General features: G+C 35.7%; 1 pseudogene; it reads left to right on the top strand.

Annotated features, from left to right (window-relative positions):
- Positions 1-4,606: 4,606 nt before the first annotated feature.
- LOC122429240 lies at positions 4,607-5,715 on the top strand (annotated as a pseudogene).
- Positions 5,716-6,482: the final 767 nt, after the last annotated feature.

Genomic DNA, 6,482 nt, shown 5'->3' with positions numbered 1-6,482 from the left:
GGAGGAATAAATCTGATTTCTTTCCGGAACTCCCTTCTAACTTTTCTGTTCTTTATAGTCTTCTCGGAGAAGGCAATGGCAACCCACACCAGTCCTCTTGCCTGGAAAAATCCCATGGACAAAAGAGCCTGGTAGGCTGCAGTGCATGGGGTCACTACGAGTCGGACATGACTGAGTGACTTCACTTCCACTTTTCACTTTCACGCATTGGAGAAGGAAATGGCAACCCACTCCAGTGTTCTTGCCTGGAGAATCCCAGGGACGGGGGAGCCTGGTGGGCTGCCGTCTATGGGGTCGCACAGAGTCAGACACGACTGAAGCGACTTAGCAGCAGCAGCAGCAAAACATAATTCTTCAGAATTTAAGATGTTATGGTTCTAGGGATATTGGTCTTCTTTCCACAAATTCAATTTTTATTTTTAGGTATCTTATAGGATTTTTTCTGAACTAAAAGAGAAAAGGCAATTAGTTTGGGACTTGGTGAGCACAATTTAAACACGGCTTTTATAGATACATGGGTATAGCTGAGTCCCTTCGTTATTCACCTGAAACTATCACAACATTGTTTGTTAATGAGCTATACCCCAGTAAAAAACAAAAAGGCTTGACAAAAATAAAGTTAGCTTTTAACAAATAGATTCCAGACTGCTGCCAAATAACTTGATTGTGTTCATGAGATAGTATATCTATGGTGTATTATGTGATTTCCAATAGACCTCCAGGTTTCTTATGTGCATTAAGTACCCATATTAATTTTCCCTTCCTTTTATGTATTATAATAGCTATCCCCATACCTGTTTATTCAGTCTCTAATAAACGTCAGGTACAGTATATACATTTTTCTTTTGATTTTATTAAGCAACTGTTCTACCTATGCCCCATTCTATCAATTAGGACACTAAATTTAGAAGAGATTAATTTCTTGAGACTTCTCAAAGAATAGTAAATATGTGGTTCAAAGTAATATTTGTCTGATTCCAAGCTCACTTATTTGCCTGTACTCACTGCAAATGATTTGTTTCTCTGTGTGTGTGCATGCTAAGTTGTTTCAGTTGTGTCCAACCCTTTGCGACCCCATGTCAGTATACGTGTTTTTGTATCATCTGTAAAAATAAGCACATTCTACTATTATACACTAATGAGATAGCCTTCAGCAGAATGCTGTGTAGCCTTTAAAACAGTAAACCTATGTCCTTACAGCTTCAGAAGAAGCCTTTGTAATATAATTGAATAAACTTATAGTCATATGATTATTACTGGAAAATATTAATAATGTATATAAAAGTTGGTAGAGAATTCAGAAATTACAAAACAACATCATGGCCTTACATTCATTTTTAAGTATACTTATAAAGTAGTTGCATATATTTAAATAATAAATTTTAATGAACTGAGCCTCTTTATAAGATTTTTAGGTACTATTGCTAAATTTGTTTTAGGATCTTTTAGTATATAGTTTTATGTTTATTAGAGACCACAGTGGCTGCCCAAAATAGATGTTCCAAATCTGAGATGCAATGCATAGGCCTCAATTTCTATAAACAATGATTTCTAGTTTCCCAGGACACCTGACATTAAAAATTTCTTCTAATGTTTAAAATCATGTTTGCCTTTCTGGAATGCATGATTTAGCTATTACAGCAGTTCTCCAACTGTGGCATTAGTCCAGCAGCAGCAGCATCAGGCAGTTTGTTGAGCATTCAAATGCATGGAGGTACCATTAAACCTTCTGAATCAGAATTACTAAGTGTGAGGTTTAGGTATCTGTTTTATCAAGATCTCCGGGTAAGCCATACCTCTATGAAAGTTTGCAAACTGTTGAACCAGGAACAAAATCCCCACAGTTTACCAAGTCACTCCCCCTCTGTGTGAAAAGTTCCAAGTCCCAGGTGACAGAGAAGGAGAGAAAATGAAATAGTCTCATCATTCAGTTCAGGCTTCCATTACAAAAGATGGGGGGAAAAAAATCCCAAAAGCAACAGAAACCTTGGGTTCTCAAGGGAAACATCATGTTTTAAAAGATGTCATTATAGATGAGAAAGGTCAAAATTTTGTGATCAGCTTTCATAACTACCCACACACCAATAGTAGATGTGGTAAGTTTTACAATCTTGAATGAGGAAAGAGAAAAATGTTTTATGGAAATTGATAGAACATATATTCTTCAAATTGAATTTGAAAAAGCGAAACTATTCATTCTAACAAGGAAAATGAGCTGTTAATAAAGGTCATAGATTTAATTCACATGAATATATTACAAAATGAGCAATCTAAGAAGAGTCAGTAAATTAAGAAATGTTAATATTTTATAGGTTTATATAAACATTCAGTAAAGTAATTGCACTATAACATGTATAGTACTTAACACTGTACTATAACAGTAGAGTAACTGTACTATAGTGATATCATAGTCTCTGATATCACCATGAAAGACAAAGCCTTGAATAGATAAATGTTCAGTGTAATTTTGGCTTTTTTCCCCAATGTTTCTGCATGTCTTCCATAAATACTCAGAGATTTTAGATGTAAGACAGTGGTATGAATTTCAAAGGAAAAGGCTTGGTGCTTAGACTCGATTCTGTCACTTAAGTATTCTGAATCTTATTTTTTTCTTTTAAAAATAGAGATGAAAATGCTTAGGCCATAGAAGATAAAAAAAATAAAACTTGAGGCATATTTTATGACAAACTCTAGCATGGTGTCTGTCTCATGAAAATGAATGCTCAAAATTTTTCAGTTTATTTCCCAGACTGTTGATAATCACTGGTGGAAATTTGGCAGACTAAAATACTTAATGTACCAATATCAAAATTAAGTTTAGATAATAATGTCATTTATTATTTTATCAGTTCAAGGAAAAGAGGAACAAAAAAACAGGCAGCAACGGCCTCTCCAAGGCAAAAAGAGAGAAACTGTTGAAAGCGTAGCCTTTACTCTTTAATTCTTTCTGTTTTCTATTAGCTGTGTGAGGCTTTAATCAAAATGGAGTTAAGAGGGTGATATTCTAGATTAACTTTGCAATTCACATGCATAGAGAAAGAGAAAGACTTTTAATTTGGCAGCCAAAACAAACATTTAAAAATTTAAATTTAATGTTAATATAAAATTGTAAAGCTAATACTACTGACCCCTGCTGGTAGAAGGGGGGAGCAGATGTTGAGTTCATTCTTCATGAAGGAGGTTGATTTCCAAGAACCTGAATTAATGAGACACACACACACGCAAAAATTTCAGGTGAGATTTCACATTTGTTGTTCAGTCGCTAATCATATCTAAGAGAATCTTATTTAGATCAGCACCCCACCCCCATTTCTCATCAGTCTGAGAGGCTTTTGTTAATTCAATAGCCTCTCTCATTTACTTTTTTTTTCTCTTCTCTAATGTCAAACTTTCCTGTTCATAATTCAGATTTATTCTGTCTCCCTCATGTCTCCTCTGACACCTCTTTTCCTCCTGCCCTCAATCTTGCACATGGTTCAGAATAAAACTCAAAGAGATTGCTTCATTCCACAGTTTTTTTTTTTTTGTTGTTGTTGTTGTTTTTCCCCAGCTGCTGCCTATAACTCACAGGAAGAGGAAAAAATTAAGGAATATGAGAGGCTCATGACTAAGTGACTGGTCAGTTCTCATATTCTGAGGTATATTTTAATGAAGGGAGAACTTTTGTTTATCTCCATCCTGCAAAGCCCAAAACACTATACAATGGCCTAAAACTTGATTTATTTCTTTTCTGAATTGTAGATCACTTTATACCTTTTCAGAGTGTCTTTCTGAAGTTGTATATTGGGTTTTTAAAAGTTTTCCTTCCACATTGAAAGTCACCTCAGAACAATCACTCTTTCTTCCTCTTCTTTGCAAATGCCTTTGCATGTAGTAAATAGTCAATACACACTTAATGACTTTGGCTGAAGACAATGTGAAGAGAAATGAAATGAAATGAAATTTCAAAGAAAAAACTGTTAGGTACCAGAAGAAACCCTAGACAGATTAAACACTAAATCTGATAGTGAAATGTAAGTAATTCTTTTCTAAAAGTTTTTTGTTCTTGATTTCAAGATGTGTTTATTAAATATAATGTTAGCTTGAAAGGCAGTAACACTGCATAATTTGGTTGCTGGCCTCACAATTATAGGAACTTTCTCTTTATTAGAATGGCTTGCCAGGGAAGAACCTTAGATATCATCCCATCCAACCACAATTCCTCTAAAGGGCCCTTCAGTGTACTAAAATAGAACAATATAATCTATCCAATTTTGTGAAACCCCTAATTAAGAACTGATCACTGAATTTCTGTTCTTGACTGAAAGCAAAGCAGCAAGTTTCACTTTGGGAAATGGAATAGTGTTTTTAGTGGCGGAAATACAACCATTTTTCTGTGATAGGACCAGTGACTCTGATCACATCTGCACTCAGGTTTACTTTTGTTTTCTGTAAGCTCCCTGAACACAAGATATACATATCTTCAACTTTGAGTCCCCAACATCTAGGGCACAGCTGATGAATGACAGGTACTCAAAAATTAATTGTTGAATGACAGGTACTCAAAAATTAATTGTTGAAAGAAGCATTGATGAATAAATGAATATTTTAACATCTCTCTACTGCATTTCCTCCACCTTCTCTATCTTCCAGCTGCCAGCACAATTTGTACCTTCAAAATGGTTATGGCAAATGTAACCACAATGAGCGGATTCCTCCTCATGGTGTTTTCCAACAACCGTGAGCTGCAGATCTTACACGCATTGCTTTTCTTGTTAATATACTTATTAACCTTAACAGAAAACCTCCTGATTATCACCATCACAACTCTGGACCAACATCTCCAATCCCCAATGTATTACTTCTTGAAGCACCTTTCGCTACTGGACCTCTCCTTCATTTCTGTCACGGTCCCCCAGTCCATTGAAAATTTACTGACAGGCAATGGCTATATTGCCCACAGTCAGTGCATACTTCAGGTTTTCTTCTTCACATCTTTGGCCTGGATTGAGGTGGCCATTCTCACTGTGATGTCTTATGATCGCTATGCCGCCATTTGCCTCCCACTGCACTACGAAGTCATTATGGATCCCAGAGCTTGTAAGTGGGTCGTGATAGCTGTATGGCTGAGTGGTGGCATCTCTGGAATCTTGTATACGGCTGCCACATTCTCCATCACGTTCTGTAGGGCCAAAATAATCCACCAGTTCTTCTGTGATATCCCCCAGTTGCTGAAGCTCTCTTGCTCCAATGATTACCTAGGCGTGATTGGAGTGGCTGCTTTCATGACTGTGCTTTCCTTCATCTGCTTTGTCTCCATTGTTCTCTCCTATATGCACATCTTTTCCACAGTTCTAAGAATACCCTCTGCTGAGGGCCGCTCCAAGGCCTTCTCTACCTGCCTACCCCACCTCTTTGTTGTATCATTTTTTCTTTCCACAGGCATTTTTGAGTTCCTAAGACCAACTTCAGATTCTCCAACTGCTTCTGACATTATCATATCTATCTTTTATGCAGTAGTGCCCCCAACACTGAACCCTATGATCTATAGCTTGAGGAATGAAGCCATGAAGGGAGCTTTAAGAAAGTTACTGTTGGGTGGTGAATTCACCAGGAAAAGAACATTTTTGTCCTGTTGTTGATGGCTGTCCAATATTACACACAAAGAGCATATTTAATAACTGGAATCCATTATATATAAATGGTAAACACTGCCAAAGAGTCAGACATGACTGAGCAACTGAGCATGCATGTAATATGTATATAGTAATGTTGGGGAAAAACAAAAACTTTTTTTCCTGTTGATGAACCAAATACTATAACCATAATCATAATGGAAATGCTTCATTTGACATCTTCACTTTTTTAGACACTGAAAAAAGACTTTTTGTTATTCTTTCAAATTAAGCAAAAATAAACAATTATATATAATATTTTAATGTAGGTCCACTACTTTCCTTTTCCTCCCAATACATATAGACATGCAGACACAAACATATATCAGGTCATACCAACAAACATAGCACTTTTGGAAAAACAGCATAGGCAAAATTACAGCAATAATAGTAATAGGCCGTGACAATTTATCCACAATTCCACTCATCAATTGTTTAATTCCAAATGTCCATTTAAATTTTTGTCTTTTAAATGCCACGTTTACATACTGGTACAAAAATATACAATTATTATGCATATCTACATAGTTTTACTAATATAATTTTCTTGAATACCCAGAATTCAATGGAATTCATATCATAATACATTGAACCAGTCACCTATTTTATACATATATGTTTTTCCCAATTATTCATTCATGCTAGAAATTTAATTTCTACTCTTCATAATTTCATGGAATGGGAGTGCTGAGTCAAAGCATGTGAAATGTTAAGCTGCTTTGAGTATGTGACTATACTGTTTTCTAAAATTGTTAAATCATTTTATGTGGCTATTGGGAATGTGTGGCCATGTCAGTTCTACATGTCTCCAGTGATTTATGAATTCAT

The sequence above is a fragment of the Cervus canadensis genome, chromosome 28, assembly GCF_019320065.1.
Source record: "Cervus canadensis isolate Bull #8, Minnesota chromosome 28, ASM1932006v1, whole genome shotgun sequence".
NCBI lineage: Eukaryota > Metazoa > Chordata > Mammalia > Artiodactyla > Cervidae > Cervus > Cervus canadensis.
Note: the sequence above shows the minus strand (reverse complement) of the source record. Positions and strands in the feature narration are given on the sequence as shown.